General features: G+C 51.2%; 1 protein-coding gene across 1 annotated transcript in view; it reads left to right on the forward strand.

Annotated features, from left to right (window-relative positions):
- The window catches only part of STK35 (serine/threonine kinase 35), a 45638-nt gene extending 19340 nt beyond the window's left edge, over window positions 1-26298 (forward strand). The window contains exon 4 of the mRNA XM_059896560.1: window positions 21714-26298. The gene's annotated coding sequence lies outside the window, so the exon portion shown is untranslated. The remainder of the gene's footprint in view (window positions 1-21713) is intronic.
- Window positions 26299-26788: the final 490 nt, after the last annotated feature.

Here is a 26788-nt window from a genome sequence, read left to right on the forward strand (position 1 = left end):
GGAGACCTGGGCATGGTGTCCTGGAAGCCAGGTGGAGAAAAGACCTCAGGAGAAGGAAGGAATCAGCCGTGGCGTGTTCTGTAGGTAGGCTGAGTGAGATGAGATGAGACTGGCCACTGACCATTGGATTTAGCGATTGGGAAGTTATTAGTGTTCATGAGCAATTTTGGTGGCTCATAATGAGAACCCTAACTAGAGTGGGTTTCAGAGAGAATGAAGGGGAGGAATCGGAGACCGTGAGAGAGTAGGCCAACGATTCTCAGTTTTTGGTCTGAAGGCCCCATTGCACTCCTGAAATTGAGGATTCCAGAGTTTTTGTTTTGGGTTATATCTATGGGTCTTGGTATTAGAAATTAAAACTGAGAAATGTTTTAAATGGTCCTTTCAAATGAGTAGTAATTCAGTTACATATTAACATACATAATTTATGAAAAATAACTTTTCAAAAACATATTTAGTGAGTAGAGTGGCATTGTTTTATATTTTTACAAATCTTAACATCTGCCTTGATAGTCAGCTGGATTCTTATTTGCTTTTGCTTTGTAACCTGGTGCTATGTCACTCATCATGTAACTTCTGGAAAACTTCACAGTACACTTGTGAGAGAATGAAAGTGGAAAAGGTAAATAACTATGAAAAGTTTTGGCTTCGTGTACTCCCGAGCTACAAACCACATTTTGATGCCTCTTCCTGAGGAATTTTACTGTGAAGGGGAGCTGAGAAGTAGGGAGAGACCTAGAAAGAAGGGACTTATTCAAAGTCCCAAATGAAGGGGCAGAACTTGTGTGTCCTGATTCCTGGCCAGCTTTCCTACGAAACTTTTTGTCGTGGGTCAAACTCTAGCTGCATAAAGGACACCCAGTCGTTCCCAGTAGCAGCGTGATGAAGGAATGGTGAAGGAACGCCTCAGCAATCTAGGATTGTAGATTTCAGAGTAATGTTTAAATTGGGGCTAAATGGTTTCAGTTTTTTGCAACCATGAATGGAATTGCACTTTGGGTTGGAAACATGGGATTCCTCTGAAAGGAGTGTTGCCTCGTGGACTGTCCAGAATCGAGTCCCACTTCTGTGCTTTACTGGCTCTGTGACCTCAGGCAAGTTATTTTACCTCTCTGGGTTTCATCATCCATAAAGTGGAGTAGATCATACTTATCTGATTGAGGTTGTTGGGGGAGTTGCAAGAGGCTGTGAAAGTGCCCCGTAGAAACTGTCTAAGTGAGACGCTGGACAGCGCAGTCTTAGATGCACGCTTGGGCTTGAGGTGGAAGCGTTGTCTTCTGTTCCTCTGAAGATGGTGGTCTTTAGTTGCCTTGTTTCTGAGGACTGCCAAATAGCTTTCTTCTTTGAAACAAAGCTATAATCAAGGCAACTCTATCCAATTGCTTGTTCCAGAAAAATGTATCTGTTTTTAAAGGTTACTCACTGAGGGGTCCTATCTCTCCCTTACTTGTCACTTTTTGAAGATGTTTAATAACCCCTAATGGTTCCTACCAGCCAGCCAAAAGCCTTACCCAAAGCAGGAAGCCAGCCAGACTGATGTTCCAGGTACCACTGCCCACATGTTAACGGGGAGGTTGTTGTGGGTTAAGGAACTCTGCATTCATGGCCAAGTTTGCTGTCTAATACACAAACCTCAGTTACCTAGGGCCTTTTGAAGCCAGGGCCTTGAATGATGTTTATTTGGAGTGGGCAGCTCAGATCTGCTGAAGGAAATCAGATGTTGTTGTGACCTAAGGGGTCATAGAAAATGTTCTTTGTACCATATGCGATCTTGGTAGCTGCCCAACATCAGAAAGAAATCGGGCCTAATTTCTTGTTGAAGTAATAAATGATATATTATTCCCTGGCCTAGGGTCCAAAGATGTGGCTCTGGGCTAACATGCTGGGTATCCGGTTGGCCCCTTGACCTGGGCTTCAGATTTTGTTTCTGTTTTATGAGATCTGAGGTTTTTTAACATGAGGATTCCTAAACCCCTAGTCGAGCCCCTTTGCTGGAGATTCAAAAGCTTTTTCAGCTCATCTCACAGGCAGCAAGCAGCACATATGCTTACACTGAAGCTGTAGAAGCCAATTCAGATCATTCGCTTCCTTTCGGCTGGAATTATACCCAAATTGTGTCACATTACAGGTATCAAGTTAATCAGAAGTAAGACTAAAAACTTAAAAATGGGGGGAAAATGTTTAATTAACGTGGTTTGTTTTAAACAACAAAGTCTTCAAAACAGTCCGGGGTAGGGGGGCGGGTGGTGGTAAATTTAAAAAAGATTTTAAGTGCGAACTTGGGAACCCAAGACTAGGTAGGTCTCCAGGCCCCATCTCTGAGTGTGACTTCCTGACCCAGCCATCGGAACTAACCCAGGAACACATAAGACAGGCCTTTCTCTCCCAGGACTGCCTTCCCTGTGGGAAGGGGCAGAATGAGACCATGGGTGAGACCTAGCTTCTGGGAATGTAAGACCCCCATTTGGAGCCTCACCTCCTGAGTCTAGAAGGCTAAGGCTTTGATGGAGGGCAACAGTGCCAGAGAGGATGATAATTAATGGACATCCCTGGGCTGGGTGCTTTATGACCATTATTTCATTTACTTCTTTTCAAGTAACTTCCTGAAGCTCTCAGAGCTAGTAAGGGTCAAAGCCTAGATTTGAACCCAGGTCTAAGTCCATGGCTGTAACCAATATGGTGTATTGCCTCATGGAATTGCCTATAAATCTCAAATGTTTTCAAAATTCAACAAACAGTTGAGCCTCACGTAGATTGCGCGGCACTAGGTGGGGCAGGAAGTGCATTCTGAGTTGAGTAACGTGGACCCGAGGAGCCTGGCACTTAGTCGGTTTCCAGTTGGGAGGTGGTTTCTTCTACTCTGCGAAGGTTCAGAGCGTGCTGGTAAACACGTAGGTAGCCCAAAGGACAGTGATGGAGGAAGGCTTCCCAGAGAGGGTGTAACTGCCGAAGAGACCCAAGTCAGAAGTTTGATTCTCACAGCCCAGAGGCTCATCCCTCTTAGTGTCTGGTGGAGCCTTGAACTGCCCGAAGGGAGGATGGGAGGAGTAGAAGAGGGAAGTGCCAGCCTCACCCTGAAGTGGATGATGAGGTCCTTGGAGAGAATGGAAGTTTTAGTTAGATTTGGTGATGGTGGTGGGGGGGAGGGGGTGTATTTAGCCAGTGACTATTAATTCTTAGATCCAAGCAGAACTAGAACTGCTGAGCATCTTTTGAGTCCCTGTCTATAAATGGAGGCCCCAGCCTTGCTTTTACCCTGTCTCACTAGACTTCACGGGGCTGTGTGAGAGCAGAGGGTTGTGGGTTTGCTGCTCTTTTCCCTGGGAATGTAGAGCTCAGCGTTCACTGAAGACCCGGCAGTTCTAGGTACCACTGGTATGCGGTGTGCAGGCCATCCCTTGGTTCTGGGTCTGTCTACTGGTGTTTCTTGGGAGATCCCCCAGGTGGGGAAGGCTGGTATTTGTAAGGCCAGGCAGCTCCCTGGGCGCCAGCTTTTGCCCCCGCTGTTGCCCTCTCTGTCTGTCACTCCTGCTGTCTCAACACAAGGAAACTGAGCTGTCTGTTATGTAATGGGGCTGGTTGCCCACAAGGATAATCTGTCCCTTGAAGCTCTGCAGGACATCAAAGCATTCATGAGGGGACAGGCCTGCCCCAGGGCTGTTGTTGCTCACATTCTCCTCCTCCCTGGCATCCTGGGCTCCTCTCAGCCTAGGCAGCACCCCTGCGGGCAAATCAGAATAGCTCCTGTAATCCTCCAGCTGTGAGCAAAGCTGCCTGATGGTTGGGGTCTTTCCAACTCCCATTTCCTCTTACGCTAGGGACACAGATACTCCCTCCCACAATAACAGCTCTGGTTCTGAAAACCTGTTTTGAGGGGCCCTCTGACTTGTGCAGGGCAGAGGCCCTGCCCTTTTATCTCCAGCCCTGAATTAAGTACTTTTACATAAAGTATCTTATTATCACATCATCTGCATAAGTGTTCTGTTATCTGCCATCATTCTGCAGATGAGGAAGCTGAGAATCATTTTGACACAGTTTTCAGAGGCAGGATACCTGACTGGAAATTCCACTGTTCTATCCTGCCTTCTACAGCTTCTTTGAAAGCAGCTTTTGATGGGTTTCTAGGTGGGTTCCCCCTCCTATTAGCTCCACACGAGAGGCCCCCAGGTATTAGTGTCGGTGCTGCCCGTGGGCATCTTTCGGAGTCTGGCAGTCTCGGCACAGCACACCGCAGCAGGGCCACCTTCTGCTCCTTCAGGCGAGATCACCTGTGTGTTGATTCCTCTTGTGTCACACTGATACAGCCTCAAACATGGGCAGGCGAGGCAAGGCAGGGATGGTGAGGCACCCACATAACCAAGGGCCGGGCGACAGTGGCAGAAGCCACACAAGCAGGCAGAGGTTAAAATTCCCAAAAGGTTGGAAAGCGGGAGACCCGAAGTGCATCCCCCTTGGGGGCAGCAGGAAAGCACTGGCACTGAGGGGGTGCTGACAGGGCAGTCTGTGCACCAGGACAAGGAAGGGCTCTGATGTGACCCAAAGGCACCCTGTTGTCTCTGTTCCCCGGGACCTGGCAGAAGCCCGTTCTAAGTGAGCTTAGCCTGGACACTTAAGGTTGATGAGGATCCAAAGCAAAATGGCAGGGTTGCTGGGTTTCTCCCTGACCCATCTTCCAGCTCATTTATTGACTCTTGACCAAAGCCGAGGGCTTTCATGATTCGTCCCTGTTGTTGATGTGGCTGCCTGCAGCCCTGTGTTGAAAGATTCTGAGGCCGAGTCAGATTTGGTGAGCAGGAGCCCTCGTATGACAGGCGCTTGCCCAGCGGTGGTCTTGATAGTGTAGACCCCAGTGCTGTCCTCTAGGAGCTCACAGGTTAGCTGTGGACCTAAGACAACATTTAGTTGTAGAAATACAGGAAGAGAAATACAGGAAGCCTGGAGAGAGTGGAGGGAAAGCTTCCTAGAGAAGGTGGTGCCTTGGGCTGGTTCTTGAAGGTAGGTTTAGGGGCACCTTGTAAGCCAGGTGGTAAGTGAGGAGGTCACATCTCAGAGTTTGTGTGAAACTCGCCCTGGCACACTGAGGCTTTGTTGGGTACAGGACTTAGCTGGTAAGGGGAGAGGGGACTGTCATTGTAGTGAAATCCCCAGTCGGAGGGGCATTCAAGATGAGGACCTGGAGAGAATGCCCAGGGTTCTGTCTTGATAAACTAGGGCAGCAACGTATAAGCTCCCGGCCGCTCTTTTCATTTCCCCTAGTGAGTCTTCTGTGATTTTACAAAATCAAAGGAAATGGAGACCTCCTCCAACATTTCTAGGATTCAGAGGCATGCAGGCCTTAAAACTGCCAGGGAAGTTTAAAATAAATCAATACCGTAAAATACTGCAATGAATTTCCCAACTTTAAAGGAATTACGCTTTCAGTTACAGGTGCCAGGGGAAAGCTGTAACTCAGTCTGCATCGTACACAGGTCAGAATTCTGTAGTTTGTTTCTTTGTAAAAAGAAGTGATGTCTAGGGACTCAGGATTAGAGCCACCCAGGCACACCTTAGGGCATAATGAAGAAGATGAAAATGCTTCTATTTTCCCAGGCTGCATAAAGGAGCCAGATGTTGGGCCTGGGCAGGTAATCTTATGAATGGTAGGTAACCTTGGCTTTTTGTAATTCCGAGGCCTGGCACTGGAGCAGTAGTGGAAGGCAGGTAGGCTATGGTACATCATGTTGGATTTTGGTATTGACCCTCTGTTCCAGTGGGAAAGACACAGATGACGTGAGCCAATTGACTCATTCCATGTTTACTTCCATACTTTTGCAAAAAGGAAGCCCTTAAATATCATGTACAGCACCCTTTTATTTTTTTCCTTTCTGCTTTTTTCGTACATGTCTAAGGCATGTCCTCCCAGAGAGTTCCAGTCTAGGGCAAAGCTAAGGCATGGACTGAAAGAAGGGTAGTGCTGTCAGATCTTGGCAGAATACATGGGCCTTTCCAGCACAGCCCAGCCTTGTACCAGACATAAGGAGAGCTGGAAGTGACAACTAAAGACTCATTTGTTGTTAGTAACCAGATTGCAGGCTTGGATGTGATGAATGTTTGGAAGGAACCCTTGGTTTGCATGGGACAGCGGAAATGAGTGTGAATGTACCACACCCGAGGCCAAAGAACAGGGTGACTTTCACCTTCCAAAAAAAATTGCTTGGGAGTTTAGGCCAGTTGCCTAAACTGAAATCCAGATGTCACCACTGAGGTGATCCAGAGATCCTCCCCCATCCCCCACCCTGAGCATCTCGGGGCATGGGCACCAACCAGGCGTAGCATGGAGGGCCTTCGGGAGCACGTCACTCCAGCCCAGTGTTTTGGAAGTCCTATAGCGGAGGGACACCTGTCCCCAGAAGTCCAGTTTCCCACCTACTCTTAGAATTTCGTTGAGATGGTCATACGATAGTGATGACATAGGCAGACCCAGATGTGCATCTTCAGAATCCACAGACTCATGTTACACACCCTGGGTAAAGTTTAGAAAGATTGCTTCCATTTTATCGGTGGAAGGAACTGAGGGTGTCAGGAGTAAGAAGTTTTCTACTTAATGGATCCAGAGTCTATCCTGTGACCTTGAAGATATCAACATGCTATTGCCACATTCCTCCCTGCTCCTCCTCACCAGCTCGCACCCCCCCCAGCACACACACAGTGTCCACGAGAAACTTCAGCACTGTTGGTTCTCAAAGTATGGTCCCCAGACTGGCAGCATCTCCAGGAAACTTCTTAAAAATACGTATTTCTGACGCCACCTCAGACCTACAGAGCTGGAAGCTGGGGGTGAGTGTTTCAACAGGAACCTCCAGGTGATGCTGATGGCACGCTCAGGTTTGAAAACTGCTCTGGCAGAAGAGGGTAAAGGCACCGTCTGCCTAGCATCCTACAGTTCTTCCCTTAGAAAGCTTGCATCGAGGCCTGAGAACTAGGGGGGCCTGCCAGGTTCTAATTCGGGCTCTGTCTTCTGTACTTACGTAGCATGGGGCTTTGGACAGGTCACGCACTGTAGGTCGTGGTTTTCTCATCCAGAAAACCAGAGTATAAAAGGTGGTCCTCTTTCCCCTCCTCCCTCAGCCCGGGCACGTTCAGAGTTCCACAGTGGGTGTGGTTCTAGGACAGGGACTCCTCTAATTCTTGCTTAGTTTCTTCTTTTTTTTTTTTTTTTTAATTTTTTTATTTATTATTTATTTATTATTTTTATTTTTGGCTGTGTTGAGTCTTCGTTTCTGTGCGAGGGCTTTCTCCAGTTGCGGCGAGTGGGGGCCACTCTTCATCGCGGTGCGCGGGCTTCTCACTATCGCGGCCTCTCTTGTTGCGGAGCAGAGGCTCCAGACGCTCGGGCTCAGTAGTTGTGGCTCACGGGCCCAGTTGCTTCGCGGCATGTGGGATCTTCCCAGACCAGGGCTCGAACCCGTGTCCCCTGCACTGGCAGGCAGATTCTCAACCACTGCGCCACCAGGGAAGCCCCTCTTGCTTAGTTTCTGCCTTGTGCATTTGTCTTGAGGATGAGGTGAGGCCCTGTGGCCATCTGCTCCTGGCAGGAGGAGGAGGAGGAAAACAATTGAACTTCTCCTCGGGCTTCCCAGGCCCTGGGGAAGTGGGCTTCTAAGCCGTAATAACAGTGGGCGTGTTACGGGTGCCCTCCGGAGAGTCATTCAGGGACATAACAGATCCCTGTGAGGCTGCTGTGATAGGACAGGAGGTCACTGTTAGAGGAAGGGGAAGTTGAGGGGCAGCAGGCATAGGAAAGGGGGAAGCAATGGGGTTGGAGTCGGGCTTAGGTCTCTGAGTGGAGTCTTAGACGTGGCTTTGAACCAGACTAGGAAACTTCACTTATTCTTTCCAGGCATGTATTAAGTACCTGCTCTGTGCCTGGTGTGGGCCGTGGAGATAAATATTGCTCCCGGCCTCAGTCCATCTAAACCTTAGGCATCTCTTTGAGTCTTGGAGTCCTCATTTATAAAGTGGGGTTGCCAGCACTTACCCATAGGCTTTTCGTGAGGAGTAAATGAAAAATTCATGTAAAACTAGCCTAGGGGTGCTGGGTATGCAGTAGGTACTCCACAGCTGTTGAGTCCTGCCGTTCTTTCATACCAGTTGTTGACCATGCTGGTAACAGAGCTAGAAGTTGTATCTCAGAATGTGTGCAGGTTCTTGGCTCCCCCAGCGCCCCCCCCAAAAAAAACACAGAACATAAAGCGCCTTCATGGGCACGGAGTGACCTCCGTAGACCCAGGGTTGCCTTCACAGCCTTTATTTGATGGCTGAGTCTTGCTGTGTTTTGTTCTAACCCCCTTTGTAATCAGCTTCTCATTAGTTGACTGACGTATCTGACTCTTCTGAGTCTGTATTTGCATATTCATTCTGCTGTAATTATGTCTCAAGGACATAGCATTTTGTTTTTGTATTTACTTTTGCTTTTTAGAGCTGAAAACCTGTGCTGTCACATGGGCAGGCTGGTGGTTCTGCCAAAGAGCAGCTTTCTAGCGCTGGCATCTCACTTTTTTTTTTTTTAATAGTTACATAACATCAGAACCATGATTGCTGGCTATAAAATTGATTTTGAGAGCCACTTTAATTTGTAAATTGGGAAATACTTTCCATTTGGGGTTAAGGAAAGGAGTACGGGGGAAGGAGGTAGAGGGAGAAGGTCTCTGGTCTGTTGCCTTCAGGTTTCTAAGTGCAAATACCAGGAGCAGAGGGGTGGCCCTTCCCTTAAAGTCAGTCCTTCAGCTGTCCTGTCGTGCCTTGGTTTGAATTCTATATAGGCCTTGGGGTGGAGGAAGCCCCCACCTACCTTCCACCAGATCTCCTTTCAGGAACCCAGGAGAGTCGTTTTTTGCACTTGTTTAGCAAATGCTTAAGGAGAGCTTTTGCGGAGAGCTTTTGCAGCTTGCTAGGGGTCTTGTATGCACTTGTTTCTGTATAGGATCAAGCCTGCTACAGCCTGGAGCCTTTATCATCTGTAAGGCATGGTGGGGAGGTGCCAGGGAGCACCTTCTCTTACCTAAACTTACTGAGCACAGGCTGTTTGCCAGATTCATACTCTTCCCCATTTACTGTCTCGTTAAATCCTCACGTGCATCCTAGGTACGGTGTCCGCCCTGCTCCCACTCCAGAGAGTGATTTGCCCCACTGGCCACGTGGCTAGCACGTGCCAGCTCCAGGCTAAAGCTCGGGTGTCCATGCTCTTTTCCATCGAGCTTCCGAAGATGTTGCAGCACGGTACTGTCTCAGTGCTCCCAGGAGCTCAGAGGACCGAGTACTGGCTTTTTGTTGAAGAAGTCAGTAACGGCAACCTGTAGGACGTGTGACTTAAGATGGCCCTTGAAGAAAGGAGAGCAGACAGGGGTCTTCTAAGCAGGAGACACAGTATGAGCAAAAGCAGAACACTGAGAATTTGTGGAAAGAATTTGGTTTGGTTTACGCAGAGGCTCAAGTTGGAGAGTGAAGTAGCGCCAAGTTGCCAAGAACCTTGAATGTCAGCCTAAGAAAGGTGAACTTCATCCTACAAAAAAGGTGGCGGTGACGTACAAGGCTGGATTTTTGGCAGGTGAGTCGGTCACAGTGAGGGGAGAGCTGTTAGCCCCCTCGGGGAGGGAGATAAGATGCTGCACCTGACAGTGCCGGTCTTCAGAAGGTGCAAGACTGCGCTGGCACCCGCCCGAGCACAGGAGGGGAGAAAGGGCCACCACTGACCGGGGCGATTATAGGCCCTGTGCTTCCATTTTTGCTTTTGAATCTGATACGCTGATTAACCTAGGTTTGAATCACCTCTCTGCCTCTTATCAGCAGGGTGCCTTGGGCAAGTCACCTAACGTTTCTGGGCCCCCATTTCCTAATCCATTAAATAAATGACGCTCCTTTAACCGTGATGCTCACCGTGTACTGTTGTGAGGACAAAAGGCACGAGAAACAAAGTACCCGGTGCAGCTCCTAACACACGGCGGGAGTTCAGTGAAATGGTGGCTGCCTCTGTGGAGCTCCCTTGTCCTGTTTGTTGGTCTCATAGGCTAATCAGTCATCTCTGCTTCACTTCTCACTAACAATTTGCAGTGCCCTTCTTTTCCCTGAGAGAGCGCCAAACCCCTTAGCAAGTGCCCCCAGTGAGTTCCCCTCAGCACGCTGGGCTTTGGACTGCTTGCTGTAACCGGAGTACATATGGTCTCCTCCGGCCCCGACCACTCCGGGCATGACCTTGTTTGAGCCACGCCGTTCACAACCACAAATTGTCCCATCCCCATATAGAGGAGCCACCTCTCCCCTTTAGCTCTGATAACTCCTTAGACACCTTCCTCCTGGCTAAGGGCCCAAGAGGGGAGGAGATCTCTCCCAGGAGCCCAGCCTCCCCCTGAGTCCTTTCTCTGCTAATCACAGCAGCCGCAGCTGAACCCCAATCTCTTTGGGGGGCCAGGTGAAGCTGTTGGCAGCTTTCATTTCATCCCCACACTTAATAAGTTGAGGAAGGGAATTAGGGTATCCCCGCAGCTGACTGCCAATTACCAGGGCTGTTTCTGGAGACAAAAAGTTCCCCCTTAGTTTGTCTTGAGTGAGTTCCACCCATACCTGTTTACCAACTGACTTGGTTAAGGGAAACACCAACCCCTAGGCCCTGACAGGCTGGTGACTTCCCAAGGCCAAAAAGACCGGGTTTAATTGGATCTGCGTCCTCAGACATAGATGGTGACTCAGCGTGCAGATCCCCAGAGACCTCCAAAGCTCAGAATCTTAGGTCTTGCCCAATGATTCTTTTTTCTGTGCATTTGGCAAACTTTTAAATACTAGCATTGTGGGCAGCACGCTTCAGGGAATCGGAAGGTTTAAAACAATATCAAGCAAGTCAGCAATGGTGACACCACGGCCACTGCTAAAATATGACCGAGTCTCCTTATCTAGGAGCTTCGCAGTGACTGCTTGCTGCAGTTTGCATAGAACCAGTTGCTGCCCTTACTGAACTTGGGACGTTCTAGAGATAAAGCTGCCATGTGTTTGCATCCACACGCCATCCTGTCTTTAACCTCTGCTCACTCCCTGTCTCCCAGTGAGCCATGCCCTGCTGTATCCTGGGCCTGCCGCTTGTAGCCATGAGAGCGTGTGTCCTCGTTGTGCTGCGTGGGCTGCGGGTTGGGCTCAGCTGACACACATAGAGCCCACCTCCTCTTGGTGACATTCGTGCACTTTAAGGGCGACTCAGGCTCTGCTTGAAAGCCTGTAGAAGAGGGACCTCACCATCCTGTTCTGTTTGGAAGGGCCCTGGTGCAGGAGCTGGAGTCTCGCCCTCCCACCCTAACCCCCCGTCACAGCGCCCAGGCCTCTTTTGCCTGGGAAGCCCGCATAGCACTCCTGTGCTGCCTTCTGGTCAGGGTGTTTCCTCAGTCGAGAAGGAGCCTACAAAGCTCGTCTTGATTCTCAGTACTCCTTGGGTCCTGAGAAGCTGGATGTTGAGGATATTCCCCCAGAAAAATTCACGTGACTTACACACACTGAGATGCTTCCTGTGCCTTCAAGGGGATTGCTGTGTGTGCATCCTTGGAGTTAGAAGGACCCTGGGTTAAGGACCTCTCGTCCCAAGCCCCTCAGCACATGAAGAAACCAGGTCCCCAGAGAAGAGTGGGGCGAGCTCGATGAGACTGGAAGCTGGCTTTCCCACCTGTACTCTCACCACTGGGTGGGTCAGTGTCTCTTTTTTAAAATTTATATATATATATTTTTATTTATTTTTGGCTGCATTGGGTCTTCGTTGCTGTGCGCAGGCTTTCTCTAGTTGTGGCGAGCGGGGGCTACTCTTCATTGTGGTGCGCGGGCTTCTCATTGCAGTGACTTCTCTTGTTGAGGAGCACAGGCTCTAGGCGCATGGGCTTCAGTAGTTGCGGCATGCGGGCTCAGTAGTTGTGGGCTGTGTCATGGACCCAAGTGTTTTACATCTATTGCCTCATCTCACTCAACCACCCTACTAGGTAGGAGCTGCTGTTGCCCCAGTTCTAGAGATGAGGAAATTAAAGTTCAGAGACAAGATCTGCATGGCTAGTAAGTGGTAGAGAAAAGGGTTGAACCTAGGTCTGACTCACTCCAAGGCTCCTGCTTTTAACATGTAACTTTGTAATGTAAAATCCCTTCCTAGAGAGACAAAAAGAGCTTAAGAGGAGTTTAAAACCCATTTAATCCCTTCACCTATAAATAGATTCCCTCAGAAAAGGCTTCCGGAAGGCTTGGCTGAGGTACCTCTGCATGGGTCTGGGGTCCAGAGCACAAAGAGGGATGCGGTGCCAACCAGGCGGTGAGCAGCCTTCTGGCAAGTTCCTCTGCCAGCCAAGCAGTTGTCTCTTCTGTCCAAGGAGACTGAGGAACCAAACTGCTCCCATTAAGGCCATCAGCATGTTGGAGAACAGAAGCTGGGGAAAGCTGAGGTGGGAGCAGGCAGCCATGGGGCTGGGGACCCAATGGGCTCCCACGGCCAACTCCCTCCCCTAGTCTTCAGCTCGCAGACTGGGAATGGCTGGGTGAACAAAAGATTACCCTTTATTCTAAAAGTATGGCCTTCCTACCTTGGTCAAAATGTCATTTCTTTGATGAAATGACGATGAAAGTATATGGGAGTGGTTTAAAAAACTGGTCTTCCATCTCCTACCCCCGCCCCCTGGCTTTTAAATTGTACTGTCCTTCAAAATGTGTAAGTTTGGCAACCACAGGATTTAAAAATCTCTGGGAGCCACAGCTAAGCTTTGTTTATTTTATTTTTTTTTAACATTTATTTTTGGCTGCATTGGGTCCTCGTCGCTGTGCACAGGCTTTCTCTAATTGCGGCGAGCAGGGGCTACTCTTCGTTGCGGTGAGTGGGCTTCTCATTGAGGTGGCTTCTTTTGTTGTGGAGCATGGGCTCTAGACACGTGGGCTTCAGTAGTTGTGGCTCACGGGCTCTAGAGCACAGGCTCAGTAGTTGTGGCACATGGGCTTAGTTGCTCCGCAGCATGTGAGATCTTCCCGGACCAGGGCTCGAACCTGTGTCCCCTGCATTGGCAGGCGGATTCTTAACCACTGCGCCACCAGGGAAGTCCCACAGCTAAGCTTTAGCTCCGCACTTTTACTCCAGTGCTCTATCAGGGAAGCAGCGCAGGCTGTGGTGAAAAGTCCTGGGTTCAAATTTGAGCTCTGCCACTCACTAGCAGTTTACATTATCTGAGCCTCCTTTTCCTTCCTAGCAAATGGGGATGCTGCTATTTCCGCTCTGGGGTCAGCTGTAAGGAGTGAGGATCCCCAGCAGTGGGGCAGTCAGGGAGCTCTACCTTGTTATTAGTTATGTTGATGGTCTTTTTTGGTTTCTAGGGGGTCACACACTCAACTATGTATAACTTATCCGGAGTCAAAGTTTAATTCAGGAACTTTCTCTCCTGTGTTTTCAAAATGGGAGATTTAAGAACGAGAGCAGTGAAGGTGATGGTGGAGGGGGAAGGGAAGGGTAGCTCTCCACTGCCACACCTTTACCATAATGCCCCAAGGACAGCCAGATGGTAGCAAAAGTATCCTCAGCACCTTTCGACCTGCTCAGGCCTAAAGGTGGATTTTTTTTTTTTTTTTTTTTGATGTGGACCAGTTTTAAAATCCTTATTGAATTTGTTACAATATTGCTTCTGTTTTATGTTTTGGTATTTTGGCCGCGAGGCATGTGGGACATTGGAAGGCGAAGTCTTAACCACTGGACCGCCAGGGAAGTCCCCTAAAGGTGGATTTTTGAAGTCCAGGGACCTAGAAATCAGAAATACCACCTGGCTGTTTGGGAGGACCAATTTTCTGTGGCTTCGCACAAAAGTGTCACAGCTACTCGTTCGAAGGGTGGGCCAGTTCCCCAGGTGACCACTGGTGCTCCTCAGGAGGGCTCCTGCAGCAGCCTGCAGGCTTCAGGGTGGCACTCGAGTTTGTGCTCTGTGCTAGGGTAAGCAGGGACGCTAAGCAAGAGTCCTCACAATACTCTCTTTACTTTATACAGACACATCTATCCACGAAAAAGGCTCTCCCCACGGATGAGGAATTTTAGTCTCAGAAGTTACTTAGCAAGTTGCAAAAGGTTAAATAGGTAGTAAACGGTTAACTGGGATTCAAATCTAAAGTCTAGTTTTCTCTATTCCTCTCTGCCTCTCACCTACTTAACAGGAAAGAAAGTCATCTGACTGGCATACTCAAGTCGTGGTTTACTGGGGGTGAAGTCAAGAACTCACCCTTACCTAAGCTCCCCTAACATCCAGCCTGGTCTTATCACTGTAGTTAATGACGCCTGTGATAAACTAGACACTATGCAAGGCCTGATATGCAAAGCCTCCTTTTTCCAGGCAAAGGACCATGTAGGAATTATCCCCATTTTACAGATGAGCAAACTGAGGCTCAGGTTATTTATTTTCAGCATATCATGCTGGAGAAGCCCAGAGGCAAGGTAATCTCAGGGTCACAGAGGGCAGGCCTCTCCTTCCAAGCAAGATTAGCTTCAAAATGAGTCATTTTTCATTTGTTTCATACACCAGACAGCTGGCTTTTCATACTCAGATATCAACATACCACCCTGGGGGGATCAGCGGCTCCGGCACTACTGTCTGTTCTAATCTGTCAGAGGGACTGAGGCCAGGGAGCCAAGCTTGGTGCATCATTCCTCTAAGGCTCAGCGAAGCAACAGTGGTGCTCACAGTAGGGCAAAACCAGGGACGACTGTGCTATGGGCGGCTCATGGCACAGCATACGAGGTCCTGTCGTCAGGGTAAAAGAAAATGAAGTAGACATTATAAATGGGATAATGGTGTCTTCAGTCTCCAGGTCTACCGAAGGGGAATGGCGTTAGGGAAAGGGATGTGAGGTCAGAGAGCACCGAAGCTTACCCAGCAGGAGCTTCACAGCAGATACGGACAACAACCTGGAAGGCCGTCGTGCTGTGTTTGCGGTCTCTGAGTCCTGACCAGGGTACCAAAACAAGGCAGAAGTCCAGGAGCAGGTCCCCAATGTGGCGGGAGAACCATTCAAAGAGCACAGGTAGTCTGGTGCTCTGTCAAGGGCTTGGGCTTTGGAGTAGGAAGACCTAAGGTTTAAACCCCAGCTCAGCCAATTACTAGCTCTCATCTTTATCAAGTCTGTTTTCTTAACCTACAATGTGGAAATGTCTACCTTGCAGGGTGTGAAGCCCAGTGACGGTCTCAGTGAGATACGCAGGAGGTACTTAATCAAGCTACGATGGCAGCCTTAAATCACATCCCCAAAACCAAAAACCTCACAAAAGTCATTTGCTCAGGCAAAAATTCCAGACAAGATAAACTGGCCTCATGTTAGTCTTCTCTGGAGGAGACAGTGTCCTTTCTGCTTCGGGCCTCAGGAACTGCGAGTCTGGCTGCACCCCCCTTCCCCTTGTTGTCAGCTCAGATGGTGCACGCCTCCTCCAGGAAGCATTCCCAGGGGCCCAGCCGCGGTAGGGACTCTTCTCTGTTCTCTGGTGAGTAGGGACGGGAAGACCGCAGACCCCCACTAAACATGCTGCGCGTCCTCTCACCACCCCCTGACTACAAGCTTCCTGGGGGACAGGGACAAGCCTCTGCTCCTCTGAAGACTCTCAGGTTGCCAAGCACAGAAAGAGCTCGAATACTGGGTGACTGATAGGAATTGGGAGTTAGCATATGGCAATAAAAAGTTAATTCACAAACTTCACGGAATCATTCGTTCAGCACGACAGGAGTTTAACATAAAAATATGGCTATAAAACCCCTGCCTTTGGTTGAGTTCCTACCAAACATCCCAACAAGCCAGGTGCACAGAGGGATGCTCACCCCACTCCAGGAGGTCGGCCGCCTCTCCAGCCCCCAGTGGCTGCGAAGGGAGCGGCTGGGGTTTCACTGGTGCTATTTTTCTCCCGCGCTCCACTGTGTCCCCACCCCACCCTCAGAGCCCAGCGGACGAAATGGGCACACGGGGAGGAAGGGTTTTCCTGACACAACACAGCCTATCAGTGACAGAACCAGGAGGCTCCTCCACTACTTCCCCCGCGCCCACTTCCCCACAGGAGGCCGGCCCTCACAGGGGAAGGACACAGCCCACTGTCTGCAAACACAGACTGTTTCATCTGGAGAGGGAGCTTGAAACCCAGCTGCAGCTAGCTGGAGCCGGCCTGGCTTCAGAGAATGTCCCCAGTCTAAGTCAGTCACAGTAGGAGGTTAATGAGGACTGGAAGACTTGGGTTTGGCCTCAACTCTTTGGGCTTCCCAGATCTTAAAGAACCACTGTGGCCTCCTTCCACGCCCAGCCATCTGCAAAATGGCAGAAATGTCCAACAACTCTCCTTAGCTGACAAGTGGCTCAAGAGGTGGTGGCGTTCATACCTGGCGGCCTCCCATTCTCCACAATGGAAGGACATGGACTATGCAAACAGGCGGTAGGACAGGGCAGCCCCATGAGGAACTAAGCACCTGCCCTTGCGCAGCCAGAGGACTTGTCCTTTGCCTAAGAAGCCACCCCTCCCATCTTTCGCATCCTCCTCACCTACCTATGCTCGTCCAGAGCAAGTGCCCAGTGAGTTCTCTGAAAGGCACACTGTCACCCAGGCTGTGACAGTACAAACACAACTGGAGGAGAGTACCCCCACATGGCAGCCTATTAAGAGACACTGGGACTTCCCTGGTGGCGCAGTGGTTAAGAATCTGCCTGCCAATGCTGGGGACATGGGTTCGAGCCCTGGTCCGGGAAGATCCCACGTGCCGTGGAGCAACTAAGCCCGTGCGCCACAACTACTGAGCCCGCGCTCTAGACCCTGTGAGTCACAACTACTGAGCCCATGAGCCACAACTACTGAAGCCCATGCTCTGCAGCAAGAGAAGCCACTGCAATGAGAAGCCCGCCCACTGCAACAAAGAGTAGCCCCCGCTCGCCACAACTAGAGAAAGCCTGCGCACAGCAACGAAGACCCAATGCAGCCAAAAATATATATATATATATATATATTTTTTTTTTTTTTTTTTTAAAAAGAGACACTGACCCACCCAGTGGTGAGAGTACAGGTGGGAAAGCCAGCTTCCAGTCTCATCGAGCTCGCCCCACTCTTCTCTGGGGACCTGGTTTCTTCATGTGCTGAGGGGCTTGGGACGAGAGGTCCTTAACCCAGGGTCCTTCTAACTCCAAGGATGCACACACAGCAATCCCCTTGAAGGCACAGGAAGCATCTCAGTGTGTGTAAGTCACGTGAATTTTTCTGGGGGAATATCCTCAACATCCAGCTTCTCAGGACCCAAGGAGTACTGAGAATCAAGACGAGCTTTGTAGGCTCCTTCTCGACTGAGGAAACACCCTGACCAGAAGGCAGCACAGGAGTGCTATGCGGGCTTCCCAGGCAAAAGAGGCCTGGGCGCTGTGACGGGGGGTTAGGGTGGGAGGGCGAGACTCCAGCTCCTGCACCAGGGCCCTTCCAAACAGAACAGGATGGTGAGGTCCCTCTTCTACAGGCTTTCAAGCAGAGCCTGAGTCGCCCTTAAAGTGCACGAATGTCACCAAGAGGAGGTGGGCTCTATGTGTGTCAGCTGAGCCCAACCCGCAGCCCACGCAGCACAACGAGGACACACGCTCTCATGGCTACAAGCGGCAGGCCCAGGATACAGCAGGGCATGGCTCACTGGGAGGCAATGGATAAAGGTAGGACACTTTTATATGTAACAACTTGGTAAGGCTGTCAGCCCTCCTACACAGCCTTACCAAGTTGTTACATATAAAAGTGTCCTACCTTTATCCATTGTAGAACATGCCTGCACATATTCAATGCTGAGTAAGTGATTGCTGTTACGATCATCATAGAGAAATAAGGAGCTCGGATGTACTGAGGGAACTTAGTCCGAGAGCTGAAATAAGAAAGGGAAGCATTTGCCAGCACCTTCCTGGACACCTTTCCCCCAGGAGACCCATCTCAAATGCAGGCTGTTAGAGCCACTGGCAGAGCCGGCTCTGGAAGCACTAAATGGAGGCTCGTAGTAGAAAGGCTGTGGGCGGTGAGGCTGGAGAAGATGGGGCTGAGTGCCGGTCCTGCTGCTCTGATGTGGGGCAAGTGGCTCCATCGCTGGGCCTGTTCCCTTGTTAACTCCTCACTGGATGAGCGCGTCAGGCAGGTGAGAGATGGGAGTGCACTACAGACGTCACCTGCAGGTTAACCACATCACTGTTTTTCATCGTGCTCACAGGGGTGGCTTTGCCCTCTAGGAGGGCTCTGTGGTCAGAAGTCAGCGTTCCAACTGAAAGGGACATGGCAAGTCCTGGCTGAAGCTGGCAATCAGGCAGTCGAGCCACAGCCCAGGCAGTCGGAGTGGAGGTGTGGCAGCTACTAGGATGAAGGGCAAGGGCCCACTGGGCTGGGACCCAAACCATTCATTGTCCCAGCAGGTGCCTGAGAGGGCCTGCTGCTGCTTTGCCCCAGAACCACGTGGTCTGAGCCCTTCCTACGGGGGCTGTAGAAAGCCCCACCCTGCCCGCCCACCCCTCACCCCCCTTTTCCAGGGAGGTCGCAGCTGTTGGCTCCCTGGGGGAAGGTGCACCTTCTCTAATGGAAGACGGGAAAGGAATGCAAAGCCAGGGTTCTCTCTGTGGAAGAAAGAGCCCTATTTCTCTTGTCCCTGCGCACTGGGCAGAAGGAGGCAAACCTATGGACTATCCTGAGGCGTCCTACCAGGAGGGCCAGAGCCAGTGCCAAAGCTGGAGGGAGGGAGTGTGGAGGAGCCTGTGGGAAATGTCAGCCGCTTCCTGGCAGGGGAGCCGGGGTTAGAGCGGTCATGACGCTGGTGTCTCAGGCGCTCTCGCAGTGCTGGGTGCTTGGTGTGACCTTCTGCAGGCACAGTGTGTTCTGCTAGTTTATTATGTAAAGGAGACTTCTGCCTCCCTGCCGACACTGCTTTTCCGCTGCCACGCGTCACCTTCCTGCTGTGATGGTCATCCGTTTGAGGTTGTCCTCAGCTTGGGTCCAACCAGGGGAGGTAGGAAAGCAGTGTTAAACAGGTCATAACTGGTTCCAAAGATTATCTTAGCAAATCACACATGACCATACAACTTCCCGGGCCTTTCTTGTATCTCACAAGGACTTGGCGTCTTAGATGGTGAGGTTCCCCCAAGCCCTCTCTCCCCCAATCTTCTGGTTGCTCTGCTGAATAAAGCTAGGTTTGAGGTGGCTGCTGGACCATCCCAGGATGTGCTCATGATGATTGTATTTTTCCAAGTCAAAACTGGCATATAGGACCCACCAGTGGATGTTTGTTGAGGGGAATTAACAGGCAGGGAAACAGAAGCAGTAGAATAAAAGGCTGGGCCTGAGAGGGGCAGTCTCTCCTTTCCAGATCAAATACTTTTCCAGTGCCTTTATCCTCCATCCCCACTTGATTCCACACATGGACCCTGAGTCACCCCTCACCTGTGCAGTGAAGGAAGGAATCACACAGTCTAGCCTCTCGTCTGACAGGTGTGGAAGATTCTCCACTGTCCACTGTGTATGGAAGAGCCCAAAGAAGAGACTGGGTCTGGTCTCTGGGACCCCTCGCTACTCCAGGGACCTTTCTCATGGGGCTGCCAGCTTTCTTTATTCATTAAAGTACACTTTTTTTCCCATTAAAAAGTGAAGTGTGACAGTGTGATGTGTACTCAGTATTAAAAATAAAGAGGGAGAGTGGAGGAAGAGGAAAATCCACCCATGACTAGTACAACATTTTGATGTATTTTCTTGCCAGATTTCCTATACTTGGAGGTCTTTATTTTTTACATAGTTATGGTCATATGTCACAGAACTTCATAGCCTGCTTTTTTTCCACTTAACCCATGGAAATGCTTCTGCCATACTGTTGTTCAAAATGCCACACAGCTTTCTCATTTCCTCTGTAATGTATCATTGAGTAGATGGGTCATTTGCTTCAATCTCTCATTTTTGGATTTGCGATTATTACCTCAAATTAAATACTACTTCAGTGGACATCTTTATTCATAAAGTCCTTTTCATATTTAGGATAATCAGACTAGATTTCCAGAAGTGTAATTATAGGGTCTAAATACATTTGAAGCTCTGAAAACGTTGCCAAATTGCTTTCTAGAAGGCTTTGTCATACTCCTCCAGTGGAGTGCGTGTCCTTGCCGTGGAACCTTCGCCCGGCTGGAAGCAGTTTGGATGGTTCACTGGCTGAGGACCGTGGCCTCTTAAGCCTGACACATTCATAATTTCTGGTTGGGGACAAGTGGCTGGGAGAGGATGGGATGTCGAGGAGTTGGATCCTGCCGTGGGCCAGGTACTTCACAGTCGGTATTCCACTCAAACCTCAAAAACGAGCCCCCATTTCTCAGAGGAAGAAACGAAGGCTGACCGGGAGAGGTAAAACTGTCCAATATCGCAGTACCCTGCTGCCTCTCGTGAGGTCTAGCCAGGCATCTCCCTGGGACCTGAGGATGACAGGCCAGTGTGATATGACTGTACAGGTGGCAGGCAATGGTGGGGAGGATGCAGGGCTGGGAGGGCATACCTGTCAGGCTGCAGCGAGCTTACTGAGCCTTGAAGCCAGTGGGGGGATTTCACACACACCGAGTAAGACTGTCTGATTCAGTCATTCAGGGTGAGAGTGGGCACTTGGAAACTCTGATGGGACCATGGGTCGCCACGGAGCATTGTTGCCCTGGGTGGCCCGCCTGCCCAGTATTAGGGCTATACTTAGCTCTAATCAGACTCAGACTGGGAAAGTTGGGCTGGGCAGGGTGGGGGCTGGCCCAGGGCTAATCTCTGCGGGTTCTTGTATTCTAGGCCTCCATTAGAACAGGTCCCTGAAAGGCTGGCCGCCGGTCTCGTTCTGAGGCCTGGCACCAAGGCCATTCCCAAATAATAGCTAATAACAATACAGCCAGGCACTGTTGTAAGTTTTCCATGTATTCGTTCATTTGGTCCTTGTAATAACCTGTGATGTGGTACAGGTGACAAGACCAAAGAACCAGAGGACTCAAATTTGCCCACAGTCCAGTGGCAGAGACTGTGGACTGGACCACAGTTCTGGCTGCAGCCTCCTTCCTAAGCACGGCAGTGTCCTGCAGCATGGGGCCCAGCGGGCGGCTCGGAGACCAACACTGCCCCTGCCTGTGGGACTCTGGTCCCTCTATGACCTGGGTGGGTAGCCTGGTGCAGGTTCTCAGAGGCCTGAGCCGCACTTTTCTTGTCTCTGAAATGGGGTAAGAGGGTTGGTGTGAACGTCCAGTGCAGCATGATTGGTCACAGAGGGTAGGGGTCAGGGGATGAGGGAACTCGGGCTGCCAAGGCTGCGGGGACAGAAGGCTTGGGTCCTGTGACATCTTCCTCCTAACAGTGCGGGGAAGCCAGGACAGAGGGATGGGGTTTTTGCTCGGGTTTGTGGCTGGGGCCAGCGTGCCTGGGTTTCCAGCTGGAGTCTACCCCTCCAATGATGTGACTTGGGGCGTGGTGCTTAAGCTGCACCACAGTTCATCTGAAAAGGGGGATAACATGTCCACGGCGTGGTGGTTGTAGTGAGGATGGATTCACTCCATAGAGAGTGTTTAGAAACCAACTCCCCCGGCTCCCAGCATGGCACGGCTCCTGAGTTCATCTGGGTTGGGTGCTGGCACCTAGTGGGGGATCTGGAGCTTGGAGGTGCCCCATGCCCACTGACCCACGTCCACTCTCCCTGCCTTCTGTCTTTCAGGTTGATCCTCGGGACCCACAGTCTCATCATGTCTCGCACAGAGGACGGCAGAGGGTACAGGCGGTGGCTTGGCCGGTTGGCGATCTCCCAACAGCTGGATCTCCAGCAATGTGAAGCTTTTGTTTGGGTTTTCCCCCTCCTTTTAGTTTTGCTTAATTTTTTTATTTTCTGTCTTCCTTCCACCACCCCCCCTTTTTTTTTTTAATTTCAACGATTAAGACTTCAGAAGAACAGGAAGCTATGCTGTGGACAGGCACCAATTTCTTTAAAGAAACTCAATATGGACAAAGCATATGTATAAATTTCATTTTTAATTTTTATAAGGGGTTAGGGAGCTATTTTGTTTTTGTCCTTTATTTTTCCTGTCTTCTTTCTTTTACCCATCTCTTAGTTCTGCTTATAACACCTCACTTCCACAGAGAAGGCCTGCCCCTCCATGGAGAATTTGGGGATTTCTCCTGGAATGGGGGGCATGAAGCCAGAAGGAGGCCTCTGTGCTGCCTCCCCACCAGGTGCAGGAACTGCTGGACTCCCTGGTGGCCTGCTCCTGGCTGGCCCTTGGGCCTTGGAGATGATCAGAGGCCAAGAACCACCTGGAAGGGGAGGAGCAGGGCTTGGCCAGGAGAACTCGAGAAAGAAGATCTGTATTTTGGGTATGTCCTCTTGAAGCAGTTGGAAGCCCAGGGCCACACCAGGACTTACAGAGGGAATCCATTCCCTCTACTGCCCTTTAAAACCAGGAGTTCTGAGGGGGGAAGGGACAGAGGGTGATCATCTCATACTGCCTGGCGTTTGAACGGCCAGCCTACCCCAACTCTACAAGCCTACCTTTCTGTTAGTGATATTCCTCCCAGAGGATGATTCCCAGAAAAAACTGTGCCAAACCTCTGCCTGGGACACAGCTGGGTCTTCGACAGGCATCTGTCACTCCTGTGAGCTCAGCTCCCGTCACCTCCTGCCTCCTGGATCGTCGTCTTCCCAGATGTACCCGCCAGATGTCCAGGTCGTCAGACACCGCCTGAGTCCCCAAGACCCAGTTGTGACCATTGCCATAAGAACAGGGTGTCCTGAACCGGCTGCCGCTATCGTCTCCTCACAGTGAGGGGTGTGCCCTGTGTGCCGGCCCCATGGTGTCACATATGGTGACAGCGCCGAGCATCATGTCCCTCACTGCAGGGACTTACTGTTAGGGGCTACCCTCAGTGGAAATGTGTCTGATGGGAAAGGATGGACCTGGCTGACGGGGTGGACCATGGCCATTAGGTGCCTGTGGGCTTGTTGGCTGTGACCCTGTGACCCCACCTCCAGTGTCTGTCTGTAGCCTTTCTTCCGCTCTCCAACGACTCTCGCAACCTCCCTACTCCTGGGCTTCTGAAGTGGGGTGTCCTCTCCCCTTGCCAGGAGAAGGAGAGCTGTCCCAGTTGCCCCTCACCTGGCTTCTCACCCCATTACAGCAAAGCAAGGAAGGGAAAAGGAATTCTTCTTTTGTGTTCAGTTGTTTTTGTTTGTTTTCTCTAAACCAGCATAGGATGGATAGGGGAGATGTTGGAGGGCATTTAAGTTGGTGTGTGACCAAGGAGGGCTTCCGCCCAGAGCCGCAGCCCTTCGGCCCTGGGAGTTTGGGAGAGACCAGCACAGCATCAGCCCAGACTTGCAAACTCAGCAATATGTTTGCTCACATTCTTTCCGCCTTTTCTCAAGTCCTCTTCCTCCTCCTGGGCAGATGGCTAGCTGTGGTTAGCAGGATCCAGCAGGGCAGCAGGAGGTGACCAGGCCCCTCCCTCCCCTCCCTGAGCTGAAATTCTTTGTCATCACCTGTCTCTTGTCTCTTCCCTCTGACTTCTCAGACAACCTAGAGTCTACTCTGAGCTGCAGCTGGGAGAGCACATCCCCTAACTGCAGTGTGCACCCCTTCTCTGCCCCACCTCCCCGCCTTCCCTCGGGGGCAGCTGTCTGTCTGTCCATGAGCACGTGGGAAAAACAGTCCCCGGTCTTGGCACCCTCACCTGTCCCTGGCCGCAGCCCACACTCTGAAGTCCTAGTGAGGGTTCAAGCCTAACAGGTTATTTACCTTTTGCTTATCCTTCCCTTCTGCCCTCCCCAGGTCTCTTAGCTCTGACTAAGGTCTTGGAGCTGTAGGTCACAGGTGGCCATACCTTTCGGGTGAGGTGGGCAGCCTCGGTAGGGGTAGCCAGCCTCCACGTACCCTTGTCTTGCAGGACGCCCAGCCCGTCCTTGCTTGGTGGCAAGACCTCCTTCCCTAGCTCCTGAGGCCCAGCTTGTTAGCCCCAAGTGCCTGTCTCTCTTCTCCCTCCCCTGTTCTCCACTCATCCGCCTCGGACACCCAGCAGCCGGGTGGAAGTCAGCCCGAAGTCAAGGCTGGCTCTGCCCAGTCGGCAGACTAGCCTCGGTTAGGCCCAGGTAGCCGTCCTCTCCCTTAGCCACTCTTCATCTCTTCCCACTGGAGTCAGCCTTGTCGTCTCTTCCTGCCTTTTACCTGGGTCTCGGGCCTGGCAGCCGCTCTGGGGATCATCATCTCAGCGCCACCAATTTGTTAGTCCTGTCCAAGTTCTAGGAGTTTCCAACCCTTAAAATAGCAGTCAGTTATTCTTGTCTCCTGGGATCTGTGAAAAGGATAGCCTTTGGAGGGAGGATCTGGGCCTCAGCCCTACGGATCTGAGCTCCATCCCCCCTCAGTGAGAGGAATCAGCAAGACAGATCATAGTGCCTTATTCCATTGCCCTCCCCGCCCAACCGCCTGGCTCAGTTGGCAGTACAAGGCTTCTTTCTCCCTCTCGGTGTTCATCTGCCACTTAAACTCTCACCCCCCGCCCACAGTTAGCCTCGTGGAAGGATGAACGCCCCAGTCTTCGCCCCATCCCTTCCTAAGAGCTGCAGCCAGGCACGTGACCCCCAGCCACCACAGGGCGCTCACTAGCAGCTTCTGCTGGGGATGGGGCTGTGCTGCAGACAGGTGCACTCTCGGCCACCTCCTCCCCAGCAGGTCCCGCCTCTTACCTCCAGCCGGGAGGACGCAGTCTCTTCCTCGGAGACCAGCTCCATCTGACCCCTTCCTGGGCACCGGGACTAAGGTCGCAGGCCTTAGCACCCTCTCATCCCAGAGGTACTGGGACAAGAGAATGGAATTCTTTCCTCTCACCCACGTGTGGTTCATGCCCCCATGGCTGCCTTTCTGAGGGAGTGTATTAAATGTTTACTTAAGAAATACCGTGTTTACAGCTGGAGGAGAAACATGCCCCATGCTGGGTGGAGATTTGACCCTCTGGACGGCTCCTGGCTCCTTTATGGCACCGCCAGTGGTGACCCCAGAGCGAATGAAGGCAGGGGGCCGGGGCACAGGCCCTGCACCCCCTCTGCCCCCGACCCTGCGGTGCTAAGACCACTCACCACCTTCCTCACAGCCTTCATTCCCCGCCTCTCATTCTCTTCCTCCAGGATCTCGCTCCTTAACATAATCAGTTATCTCCTAGAAAACCAGTGTTTGGAGCAATAAGATAATTTTTTTTTGCTTGAGTCTTTTTCTAAGAAAAGGAAAAGAGCGGGCATTGTGGGAATCTTTCTTTTCCTGCTGTTGGCTGTTTACCTTTTTAGAAGACAGATCTTGCTTGGGTGGATGTCTGGGTTTCAGCCTCAGGAAGCTTGGAGAGGTAGGAGTCGGGCCTCCACCCGTAACTCTCTGCTCCGCCGCCCGGGCTCCCAGCCCTACCCACCAAGTGCGCCACCCACCTTTGCTCCTCGTGTGCCGCTCCCTCCCTGCCCATCTTGGGGGCGCTGGTGGCTCTGCCTCTAAGTGGGGCTCTGGTTCTTGCTCCTTCCCTCTCCTGGGCCTGTCTGGGGGCCCAGCTGCTGGAGTCTCCTAGGACCTGGCGACCTGAGAAGAGCTTACCCTGCTCCGCTCTCCAGGCCCCAGGCTTGGGGCTGAGGCACAGCCTTCGGGACAGTGCGGGCCGTCTCTGATCCTGCCGTGCCAGGCTTAGATGGCCGGGGCTCCTGTCTGGAGAGATGCCCTGGGAGGCGGGGGACCAGGATGTGCCGTGAGGTTGGCTGATATCAGCATCCATAGCCGAGGGATGAGTCCACTGCCAGCAGCTCCAGGAGTCCTTAGACTGGGGGTAACGGGAAGGAGGCCCCCGCGTCTTTTTCCCTGAGAGGCCACAGGAGGAAGGGAGTTCATTTAGGGACATTTTAAAGAAATCTTTTTGTGTACCAGGCGCCTCTTTCCATCAGAGCAGGCGAGAATGTTGCTGCAATGATTCATATTCGTGTGGGGCCGACTTGGGTGTGAGGGAGGGTTTAACCCAGGCACAAGGTTAGTTTCAAAGACTAGTTAATCTATTTTCTTTATTTTCTTTTTTTGCACAGAAGCTGGTAATCTAGGACCTACGTGTGAACAACTTTATATATGAATATTTTTTGTACTTGGTTTACTTGGGTTGGTATGATACATTATATTTAAGTTCCTTGAACACTGTGGATCCCCCTAATGTGTATGAATGACTGAGGCTTTGTAAATTAAGGGACGTTTGTGTGAATAAAGTTATTTGATGGGGTCAAAGAAGCCATACGTGATTTGAAAAGAAGTGCTCTGTGGTTTTGTCGCCTCCTGTTTGGAGGAGCTTGTCTGGGTCCTGGTGGGGTGAGCGGCAGGAGAAGAGGACACTCAGCTGCTTGATGGGAAGACGCCTGGTGGCCTTGGGTAGTCCTCCCCCTCCACACCTGGGACAGGAAGCCACACCAGGCCTGGTCTGCTCTCCCCAGGGGCCCAGGGCCCAGCCAGCATTGCCAGCCCCCCAGACATCCAAAGGCCCTTCCAGCCCCAGCTCTGTGCTTCTGCAAGTTCTGCCCTCAGGGATTTTTAATGTAGAGATGAGAGGAGTCTCCCAACCATGGCAGCAAGGGGAAGGAGACATTTTTGGAAAGCTCAGCTGGGAGACAGGCTCTCAAAGGAGCTGGGCGAAACAGCTCTGTGGGTGAGGGGGTAGCACCCGTGTCCAGGGACCAGTGATTGGCTGGGGGGGTGGGGGAGGGGGCGCAGGGCAGAGCACATAGCCCAT

The sequence above is a fragment of the Balaenoptera ricei genome, chromosome 15 (assembly GCF_028023285.1).
Source record: "Balaenoptera ricei isolate mBalRic1 chromosome 15, mBalRic1.hap2, whole genome shotgun sequence".
Taxonomy (NCBI): Eukaryota; Metazoa; Chordata; class Mammalia; order Artiodactyla; family Balaenopteridae; genus Balaenoptera; species Balaenoptera ricei.